The following is a 12,173-nucleotide window of genomic DNA, read 5'->3' as shown; positions in this document are numbered from 1 at the left end:
GGCTTAGCAGCGATCCACCATCTCACTGCAGAATGGCCATCAGTTTGGGAATAACAGAACTGCTTGAAGAATTGGCTTGCCAATTTATAAAATGGGGGACATTGTATCTGTTTCTAATTTACAGGCATGGCAAATAAGCTAATTAGATAATTAGAAGTTTTACTGGACTCTCTCAAAAGTAAAGCATTACCAAAGAAACTTCAGATGTTGAAATTATTATTTAAATCAACTTCTTAAAAACTTTAGTCTCTCCCTGGCTGATGTGGCTCAGTTGGTTGGAGCATCATCTCATGCACCAAAGGGTAGTAGATTTGATTCCCAGTCAGGTTGTGTGCTTGATCCCCACTCGGGGCACATGCAGTAGGCAGAAGATTGATGTTTCTCTCTCTCTCTCTCTCTCTCTCTCTCTCTCTCTCTCTCTCTCGCTCTCTCTCTCTCTCTCTCTCTCTCCCCCTCCCTCCTTCCCTCCTTCTCTATCGCAAAATCAATACAAATTAAATAAATAAATATGCTAGTCTCTCACTCTTTGACCACCCCTTAGAGGGTGATATTGTAGTTTTCATTAGTTAGAATGTTACTGATCCAGAATTGTCAAAACTAAATTAGTAAAATTCTGAATTCTAGAGGTTTAGGAAGGAAATACAATGTTATTGTTTAAATACAGACTAAAGGAGCTAAGAAGAAGAGTAGTGCTAGGAATAAGGGGAGTAAGGTATGATTTGGGTTTGCGGAGACCTGGAGTCTTAATTCCAGCCAACTCCTCTGGCCCTCAGTTTCTTCATCATGTGAAAAGAATGAACTAGGTCATCTCTGGGTTCTCCTTCCTCTGTGATGAGGAGAGTAATCCTTGCTGTGCAAGTGTGTTGGAAAACTAGAAGTTTTTATCCTGTTTTAATTTATTTTCTTAAGTAAATTAAGTATTTGCCTGAGATTTAATTACACTATTGTTTGCTTAATAATTTATTTTTTCATGGGGAAGTATTTCTGGACTTTAACCCAGGCTGACACATCAGACACCATAAAATCCACAGCCTATTACTATGAAATACAAAGAGCTATTGATGTTCAAAGCAGTGGTCTGGGATGCTCACCCTTATCCTATATCTGGCCTCTCAGTGATCATATCTCTGTCCAACTCTGAATATTACCTTACTCCACATTTATATTTGGTCTCTCTTACGGATTAGAGGTAAAATGTTAGCTGTATTATGACATTATAGCCAGAGTCCTAGGATCACCGAAATCCTGCCCTGCCTTTCCACCCTTGCCACAGGGACAGAGCAGGAATCATAGTATCTCCTTGTTAATAGCTAAGCCAGCACCAGTAGTGCTAAATGCTTATCTCCTTTGTGAAGCTTAGTTGAAGAAAGCAGCTTTTTGGCTGAAGAAATGGGGATAGAGAAAGGCACCAAGCACCAAAATGGTCCTTGGATCCTATACCCAGCCAATAGTTTAGCTTCAAAGGGTAGACTCACAAAGATGGCTAGCTTGTCCAAGAAAGCCCTGCTTCCATTTGAGGAAAGGCTGAGCATGGGCACTGGCCTTTGAAGCACAGTAATCCCACCCATCAGGAAACAGGACCCAATCAGATAGATACATTATCTGACCTATCAGGTTGGCAGTTTCTTCTCTCTTATGGGGAAGCTCATAAAACAGTGAGCCTAGGGGCAGAAAATGGAAGGGGGTTGAGAGTCCCTTCCACTCACATTCCCGAGTGCTTGGGTTTGAGTGTCCAATTTCCTTAATGAAGTTTAACTGGCTTTTACTCTCAGAGCCTCCTATGAGAGCTTCCTTCCTGGTTCCACTTTCCACTTCCCACCAACCCTTGGTTGGTGTCCTGGCTGAGTCAACCCTAAGCACTAAAGTTTTTTCAGCTCTTCCTTCATCAGTTTCAAGATATGTAACATAAAATTGAAGATTTCTTGGTGCCTAAGAAAAGGATTGTAAGAGGAACTACATATGACTTCAGAAAAATTTAACCATGAATAAAATGTGTGTGTACGTGTGTGTGTAAATATAAAGAGAATATTTATTTTTTTAAAAAAATTAGAGTACCACTTGACACAAATAAGTGCACTACAGCAGCTATGAAAGTTTCCAGATTGAAAGGACAATCCTCATTTGTTCCCAATGCCCCAGGATAAATCAGAGCTCCTTTATCTACATTCCAGGCAGGTCTGAATTTCTTCACCCTCTCTCCTCCTACTTAAAAGGTACCCAACCTCAAGCCCATCAAACTCCAGACTATTTGGGTCTTTTAGAGTTATAATTTTGCTTCTTTATGTCTTTATTGCTCCTTTGATAGAGAAATTAAAAAAAAAAGAAAAAGATATGAAGGAGAACAACAAAAAGCTATAATTATGAAGATTCAATTTAATTTTAAAGCTTGTGGACAGAAAAGAAGGAGCCAGAAAAGAAGGAACCAAATTAATTTAGCAGGGAAGCATTGCATGAAATATTGTTGAAGTTTAATAACCATGCAAAGACAGATGATATGTGTGGAAAAATTAGTTGTAGGACCTCATAATAGTCTATTAATATTTCCTACAGGCGCAAAACCCTTTCCTGAATAATTGTGACAAAGTAATCTTTTGAAAAAGAGAGAGTTGAAAAAAGAATCTTCAAAAGGAGACAGTGATGATGAAAGCGCTAGAAGGAAAAGGAGAGTCTATGTCAGCCAGGAAATCTGAAGGTGTGTTTGAGATAACTCACCATGGCCAGACAAGAGCGATAAAGCATCCAGGTGATCAGAAGCCATATGGAAGGCATAGGCACACAAGCGCATCTGCTCTGTAAAGAGCTGTAAAAACAAATGGCACAGTTTTTAGATATACCTGTCTTGTTTCATAAGTCTTTATAAAAATGACTTAGTGTTTCTGCCCATGAAGTCAACATTATTCAATTCTCAATCATGCAGATGAAAAAACTGAGATGCACAACAATGGAGTGACTGGTTCCAGGGGCCTCCAGGACAAGACAGGTGGAGGGACAAAGGGAGGGTGATGGGCCTGGCTGCCTCCCTTGACTTAGAGACATGGAATGGCTTCTTCTGTATTTGTCTGCCCTGTAGAGGCTCAATCCTGCTTCTGATTTTACAAGTCTGAGCTCCAAAACACACTGCTTCTAGAAAGGTCTTTTGCCTGTGAAAGGACTGGTTAGGTTTACTCCCATTCTCCTTCTGCAGAGATCTCTCCTGCCCTTTACTGATTTTCAGAGGTGGCCTCTGTTGCTGGGATCTTGGTCCCAGTTGTTAAAATTATCTCTGTCCAGGGAAATGGCTCATGGTGAAGGACCCTATTCCTGCCTCTCTGAGCATGGTTCTTCCCCAGCCAGGCTCTCTGCTACATAGGTACTGATGATTTGGGTTATCTAGTGTAGGGGCCGTGTCAATGACAAGCTCAGTTCATGAAAGATCTGTAGGACTTCCACGACCAAGTGAGAACTCACTTCTTCTGGAGTAAGATAACCATGGAGCATCCAAGACATGAACACATGAGATGAAATAGTCAAAAATCTGGAAGAATTTTGAAAGGCACAGTGAATGGGGTTGGGTTCCATTAGGTTATAGCCCCAGTCTTTTAGAAGAGCACCATCTAGATTATTTTAGGGAGAAAAACTGTCCCTCCAGGTTTCCAGATTGGGGTGTCAGGTAGGTTAATGTTCTATTTTAGTTTAAACATACTGAACTGAAGTATACACATATGGCTGGGACAATGACACACATATTAACATGTTTTCAAGGTCACAGTGGTAATTGTTTATAAAGTGTTGGACTGTGGAGGCTGATTTGCAGAATATGGATTTCACTGATGTGACCATAGCAAGTACAAAATTTTAGTTTTTATTTCTTTTGCTCCCTGTGATGGGCCACATCAAATCCCACTCTGACCATCTTGAGCTCTTCAGTGAGTTATTCTTGGTCCAAAACATCAGAGTGTGGTAGTCATTGGGACTAATCCTGGGACAGGACAGGACAGTACAGGACAGGACTTGCAGCTCAGGAGTCACCAAAAACCTCATTTTAAGTTCCTCTTCCCAACCCCCAATTCTTCTCTCTTTACAAAAATATTGAGGCCCTACCTAGGAATGTAGACAGCAAAGTGAGGTCTCATTTCAGAGATGTCCCTACAAATCAAGGATTCATTGTTTAAGGCCAAGCAAAGAGAATGAGCACTCACTATGAATGAGCACTCCCAGAAGCCAATTGAAAGCCCCATAGTGTGTGTGTGTGTGGGGGGGGGGGGTTTAAAGCTTAAATCCTAGAATCTTATCATAGAAACTCAAAGATTTCTCCTACTCAGAAATTTTCCTATATTCCAAATTACTTTAGCCATACCATATCGCTATCAGGAATGGCATCTTTGGCCATACTCCTTGTTTCATTTACAGAATTCTACAGAATTCATTCATTCTATAAACACTGGTTGAGCACCTATGTTCTGTACCTGCTAAAGGTTGAAAAGCGAATAACACACAGTTTCTGAGCTTCAGGATTATCTACTTGAGGACCTAAGGCAATGTTCAGAAAATCAGAGGTGAGTAAACTAGTGATTTCTAACCCTAAGATTCTTTGTGACTTTATAGTGATGTAGAACAATACATATGTTAACTTATAAATCTAATAAACCTTCTCTTGCTTTTTGTTATTTATGTTTCATTCATTAGCCAGTTGGAAAAACCATGTACATTTTTTTTTAATGGAGGCTAGATATTTTAGGAAACAACTGTATTTTATAGACCTCTACCTAAATTAGAAGTACATAGTCTGCAAATAGTCCAGACCTAACACATTGCTAAATGCACATAGGCACTTACACTTTCTTTTTTTAAAAAAATTTTATTGAATTTATTGGGATGATATTGGTTAATAAAATTATGTAGTTTCAAGTGTATGATTCTATAATGCATCATCTGTATAATGCATTGTGTGCTCACCACCCAAAGTCAAGTCTCCTTCCGTCACCATTTATCCCCCCTTATCCTCTTCTCCCCGCTCCACCTCCCTTTCCCTTTGGTAATCACCATACTGTTCTCTGTGTCTATAAGTTTGGTGGGTTGTGTTGTTTTTTTTTGCTTAATCCCTTCATCTTTTTCACCTAGCTCCCCAACCCCCTCCCCTCTTATAGCTGTCAATCTGTTCTCTGTATCTATGAGTCTGTTTCATTTTTGTTTGCTAATTTATTTTGTTCATTCGATTCCATATATAAGTAAAATCATATTGTATTTGTCTTTCTCAGACTAGCCCATTTCACTAAGCATAATACTCTCCAGATCCACCCATGCTGTTGCAAAAAGTAAGATTTCCTTCTTTTTTGTGGCCGAGTAACTATTACTTACAGTTTTTAGAGAAGTCATGACTGAGCATGACAAGTGCCCCTGTGCTTCAGAGGCTATGATAAGCTAAAGGAAATAATGATCTCCAAGACATAATTTTTTAAAAAGGAGAAATATCTAGGAAGAAGAAATCAATGAATATATAGACCCACAAGTGAGAACAAGACCAATAAATAGAGATTCTGTCTCAACTTGGAGGTCCCCTTCTATCCTCCAGTAACAATATCCAAATATGGAAAGGTCTAAAGAGTAGGAGAGCCCTGTGTTCAAATTATTGCTTGGGCACTTACTACCTATGTGAACATGAGCCTTTATTCTTAAGTTACCTGAGCCTCAATTTGCTCATCTGTAAAATGAAAAAAATAATCACTTTCTGGGGCTATTTTGAGGATGAAATTAAATGAGGTAATGTTTATATAATGACAAACACAGTACCTGGTTGCTATAGACTGAATATTTACATTCTCTTCAAAATTCATGTGCTAAAACCCTAACACCCAATGTGAAGGTATTAGGAGGTAGGTTCTTTGGGAGGTGATTAGATAGTAAGAGTGGAACCCTCATGAATGGGATTAGTGTCCTTATAAAAGAGACCCCAGAGAGCTCTCTCATCCCTTCTGCCAAGTGAGGACAGACAAGAAGACAGCTGCCTATGAATCAGGAAGTGAGTTTCGCCAAACACCAAATGTGCTGGTGCCTCGGTCTTAGACTTCCCAACCTCCAGATATGAAGAAATAAATGTTTGTTGTTTAAACCCCCAGTATATGGTACTTTTATTACAGTAGTCTGAGTGGACTAAGATCCTGCCTCATAGTAGATGCTCAAATGTATATCTCATCTGTGATAGACAAAGAGTAGGCTCAGTTTCTGTGGGGAGAATGTGCATTGTAAACACTGCTGGGGGTATTTCCTTTCTATGAGGTGGTTTAGTCCTGAATTTTATCAGAACTATTGCTGAGGTATGGTTCCACATTTGCAATTTTATGTAGCACATGAAATATTTTTTCAGGAATATTCTTAGAGTTCTAAGGTTTAATGGTAAATCAATGATAAAATCTTTAAGTCTTATACACTCACAAATTAGAATTATGGTAGAATAAATCCAATCTAGTTACTCATTTCACTAAGATTAACATCTTAGTCACTAGAGGAGATGAACCATATTGAACACTACTCTAAGGAGTCTACTGTCTAGCTGGTGAGCAAAGAGAATGCAGTAGTCCCGTGTTAAGTGCCTGGAAATCGCTGAACCTGGCCCTCCATGGTTTTGTCTGAACACACAATTTTCCTTCTTCTGGGAAATATTATTCTACTCTAAATTATGCAGTTCTGAGGAGAGAAGCTGTCATTACAAATTCCACTTTTGTGCCAACTAAATCTATTGCATAATAAAACATCTCAAAACTTTGTGACTTAGAGCAACAACCATTTATGTAGTTAATTACTTTGTGGGTTGACTTTTTGGTCTAGTTACAGCATCACTTTTGCTGCATTCTGTTGACATCAAATCAAGGACAAAGGCCAGCCCAGATTAATGAGATGGGGAAATAGACTCCACCTCTTGATGGAAAGAACCATAAAGTCACAGGGAGAAGTGACAGATCATGGCCACTTCTGCAATCAACCATAACTACCTTGGCCAAGTTGTTGGTGTATGCCCAGGCTGGACCAATCATAGTACCTTCCTCCCCAACTCGCAGCCTTATTTTCTTGGTCCAAGGGATGAACATCTGATAACTGCGGGATTAATCAATTGTCTTGCCCAGGACTTTTCCCTTTGGAGTAAAAGAGCCCAAGTATCAGTTTGTGTCTTATGGTAAAAACATGAGATTAGATCCATCAGGAATTTCCCTACCCTACCAGGTCACCTTTGATGTGGAAGAATCCTCTTATCCACTAAAGGGAAAGAACTCAACATTCACAAGAAGCAGAGGCAAAACAAAGAGTTCTAGGATATGCAGTCTTCTGGTTGGATTCATTGAGACCCAGATGCCACCTGCTTTTTTCATGATCACCAAGCCTTCTAATCAGTTGCCTTTCTGAACCAAACTAGGTTATGTTATTATAACTAAGAGTATTCTGCCAACATTAGGCACAATATCTTAGAGAAGGCATGGTATTTGTCAACATAAGACACCATGTACAACTGAGGGAGGACAAGAACAGCCACGTGGAAAAGAAGGAGAGTGAGCCAGGAAGGTACAGAGTTGGGACTAGCTGGAGATTTCAAGAAGAAATTTCAAGAAAAGGAAGAACACTAGCAAATAAATAGAGACGAGTACATGATAACCATATCTGAAGCATGTGAAGTACTTTTCTGAAGCCTAAGTTTTAGAGAAGGAAGAGGAAAAGATGAGACTGGAAAGCCAATTGGATCAGATTTTTGAGGATCTTAATAAGGAATTTAGACTGTTGTGTGTTTTTTAGATGGTGGGAGATTTTGAGCAGGGAATGTCATGGTCAAAGAAGATTTGGGGGAAGAACAATCTGGTTACAGTGGTATGATAGATGTGAAGGACAGATGTTGAACTGGGAGATAAAGCCTGGGGCAAAGAGACCTTGAACTAGGACTAGAGAAAGAAGTGAGAAAGGAACAAGGGACTTGCAAGAGGGAAAGGAAAGGCTGAGGCTTGGAAACAGATGGCATGTATTGACCCTGGATGATGAGATGAACAGCAGGAGAAGCTTGTTCAGGGCCAGAAAGCAAAGTGTTTGATTGGTATCAGGAGACATTTATGATGGCAGAAGAATTTACATGAGATGTTCAACAGGAGTTTGGGAAAGAAGTTAGGGTAAGAGATAGGTGTTTGGGAGTTATCAGTCAGTCAGTTACCAAATATCAGTGAGGGCCTTCTATGTATTTCACCATGAAGGGTACCAGGAACACCATGATGCACATAAATGTCTCATGACTTGAATTCTAATGAGGACTGTTGAAGCACTGGGAGCAAAGGGGTCAAGGACTATGTCCCTGCTATTCTCATAAACATGGCATAACATATGGGGAGAGGGGCATTTTTATTTCTACATAAATGATTGAGAAAGAGAGCTAAGGCATAATCAGCCTTAGAGTAGACCCTGCCCACAAACCTGGGCCCTTTCCACTGGTTAATGCCCTGTTCCCTGGCCTGCAGCTCCCTTTCCTTTTGCTTGCACCTTGCAATTAATTTGTGGCTGCTGTTTTCCACACAGTCAGAGAAAATTCAACATTTATAGTTGTCAACTCAAGAGCCATATTCAAATCACTATCAGAAGACAGTTACAAAAATCTTTAATACCTCCCACCAGACCAATGGCAGTAACAGTGTGAAGGAAATCCTTTGGCGGGAGTGGAAGAACATAACTCACTAAGATTTAGAACCAAGCACTGCCTCTTAACAAGATTTATGTCAGCACTCCCTACTCGGGGATGGAGATTCCTAGACCAACTGGATGCCAACTGGGAGACATCTGCATGGGAGAGGCCAGGTGGCAGGCAAAAGCCCCATGGGCCAGGCAGAAAGGGAATGCTTGGCTTTCATGTCCCTTTTGCCTGCCTAATTTCATCTTTATAGAACAGTCCCTTCCCTGCCCTTCCCAATTCCCCATTTTCTTTTCTTTTTTTCCTTTCTTTAAATGCAGTCTAATCCCAAGTATGAACTGATGTAGCTTGTGTGTTACGAGGGAAAAAAATCTCTCTCTTTTTCTGCCTTTTTTTCCCTCCTTCTTCCCCTGGCCCAGTTCATTATTTTTCTTTCTTGTCACTCAGTGTGATAGGTTGAACAGAAGTGCACAGATGAGCACTGAAAACGGTGTCACAAGGCCTTAATCTAGTCTTTAATGCCTGACTTCAGAGATGTCATTTATCTTCTAACTGCAGCAGGCATCCACCAACTTTATCTCTAATAATATATTGATGGATTAAAAGGGTCGGGCAGGAGACCAGGCTGGAAAAATTGCTTATTGACATCAAAATACAGTGCCCTCAACCTGATAAACATGGAGGGCTCGTGTATCTCCCAGAATAGTTGGCGTAGCTATAATTTTTTTTTCTAGCATGTTTCCCCCAGGTTCATGGGGTGGTCCAGTAACATAAACAAATCCTAAACATTATTTCTAGGCTGACATGGCCAGGGAACACACGAGATATTTTAGGAACACATTTTTAATGTCAGATTTATAAATACACCTCCCTTATTTATGACACGTTATAGCATATTCTATGACAACTTGAAACAGGCACCTATAGTCTTGGCAGCATTCAAATATTCTTCATGCAGTTTGCTGGAGCAAAAGCTCCCGCTAGCACCTGATTATGCTTTTGGACGCCCAGTAACACGAGGCTATTTCAGCAGAGAGATGAGGCCAGTAATCTCAGAATGTAAATGAAGAGAGCCTTTGCGAAGGTTTCCTTTGTTTACTGTTCTCTTCATTTCATTGTTTGGTTGACAGTGGCATGTTTCAAATCACGGTCCCCTTTCCCCACGTAGACTATGTCTACACAAGTCAGCTTTAGAATTAACCGAAAAATCATTCTAGCCTCCTAATTCCTACTTAGTGGGCAGTTCCTAAATTGACTCTTTTCAAAATTACCTATTGTTGGACTGAATTTTGTCTAATTTTTTTTTTTAACCTTAGAAATCAGTTTGCTTGGGAAAGTACTCTCCAGGGAAACTATTGTTTTTTTAATTTTACAAGCAGCAATCTTGCTGACTTTCACTTGATTTTCAAAAGGAAGAGACTTCTTTAGCTCAACTTTCTTTGTTTGAAAAGCAAGCTCTAAAAATACCTCCTCAGCACTATTAAGAGGAGGGAGGTGACCTTATTTTAGTATTATTTTTATTACTTCATAATATTTTTTCTGAGTACAAAGGTAATGTCATAAAGGTTGCCTGGCAGACTTGCTTTTAAAGGGATTTGCAAAACTGACACATTATTCCAACATTTTGTACATTTTGTAGGAAATGTTCTCACGTTGTGCTTTTGCTGATGACGAAGAGCGCCTTATTTAAGTCTGTCTGACCAGGGTCCTGGACACCACTGTCCAGATCACAGAGGAAATTCTCCTTGGTCAGCTCCTGAATGTCCAGGTACTCCTGTGGCCTCACATGTCTACTCCCTGAAGCTATACAAGCTACTGAATCTCTCTTGCAATAGTTTTCCATCTGTAAAATGGAGATATAATAATTGTATAGATTTCACTTGTGAGTATTAAATGTATTCCTACATATAAAGTGTTTACAATTATTCCAATACATGGTAAATGCTCAGTAGATCTTACCTATTACTATTATCATCGTCTCATCCCAAAGGAACGATGGCTTAATATGGCTAAGAAAGGAGGGTGTCCACTAAGAGAAAACATGCCAGAAGGGGGAGAAAAGGAAACTCTTGAGGCCAAGGAGGATGCCAAAATGAAACGACACAACCTAACAGCGTCTCTAACTATAGGGTGACAAAGCTCTGATCAACAGACAAGAGGAAAAGAGAAGCACTAATACATACATTTGCAAAACCAAGCATCAGAGTCCCTTGACACCTTTTTATAAGATTCCCCAGCCAAACTGGAAGATATAGAAGAGAGGGGTATTACATAAAACCCTGCTACTAAAGTGAGGGTCTTTAAATCAACAGATTCTGGAACGAATTGAGAAGAAAAGCTAAATTTGGAAAGTAGAATGGAACCCATTCCAGAACAACTTGTCAATCCCCCTTGAATGCTCTAGAATAGAGCCAGTATCTAAGAAATGCCTCTGTATTGATAGTGCTGCAATTAGCACGGGTAGGGTGGCTACATGGACAGAATTCAAAATGTGGATATAAAAGCTAAGAATCCAAAACTAATCATTTAAAGGCTCCTCTACACCGAAACATTCAAAGGAAGATTAAGTATCCATGTGACAAGTATAAAAGCTGAATTTGGAGTAAAAATTATAATAGACACAATTTACAGGGCACTGACCAAATACCAGGATTGAGTCCAGGTCTGTCTTCACTCCAAAGCCATGCTCTAAATTTCAACATTTCCATTCTCAACCACATTCAGACTCTGACTGCAGGAAGCAAGGGGAAGACAGTAAGATTTCCAAGGTTCTGAGCTGATGGGTGTTCCCAGCAAAAAGGAGGAAACTCAAAGTTTCATGTGCTTATTATTTGGCCTTTTACATACATCTCCACTCAGGAAGACAAACCTGGTCAGATGGTCCCCGACCTTAAAAACTCTAATCCAGAGATTTAGTCTTTCCTCTTCTGTCTTCCATTGCTCCGGGGATAAAGAAATCATCATTCTTGGTGCTGTCATCCAATGGGGTCAGCCTAAGGTAAGACAATAAATAGAGGGCCCATGCCCCAGAAACTCTGTTAAAATATGGAACTCCCATGATTCACTGTTTACACAGAAGATAGCCTTCTTGCTACTTCTGTTTAAATTTCTACTTTCAATATTTATAAGTTCAGCAATCACACCTTTGTCCAATAATTTAACTTGCATGACTTTATCTCTAGTTAGTTAAATGAGAGAAGCAAAGAGAAGAGAAATATAAATCAAGTTTATTCTAATGTAGATTTTATTCTCATGGTCCAAGGAGGAGCCAACTATGTGAGCTTATAGGCCAGGCGCCAAGTGTTTGTGTGTATTGACTTTCACGTTAATCCTCACTACAACTCAGTAAGATAGTATTATTATTTTTTTAAAAAACCTAAAGCTCAAAAAGGGTGAGTGGCTTGCCCAAGGTCACACAACAAGTAAACATCATTGTCAAGATTCAAACTCAAGCCTCTCTGGTTGTCAAGTCCAACACTCCTAACCACTTGTTGTGCCACATAGTGTTTCAGTGGTTGGTAAGGTGTATCTGTAATTT

Source organism: Miniopterus natalensis, chromosome 15 (genome assembly GCF_054644295.1).
Source record: "Miniopterus natalensis isolate mMinNat1 chromosome 15, mMinNat1.hap1, whole genome shotgun sequence".
Lineage (NCBI taxonomy): Eukaryota > Metazoa > Chordata > Mammalia > Chiroptera > Miniopteridae > Miniopterus > Miniopterus natalensis.
Note: the sequence above shows the minus strand (reverse complement) of the source record.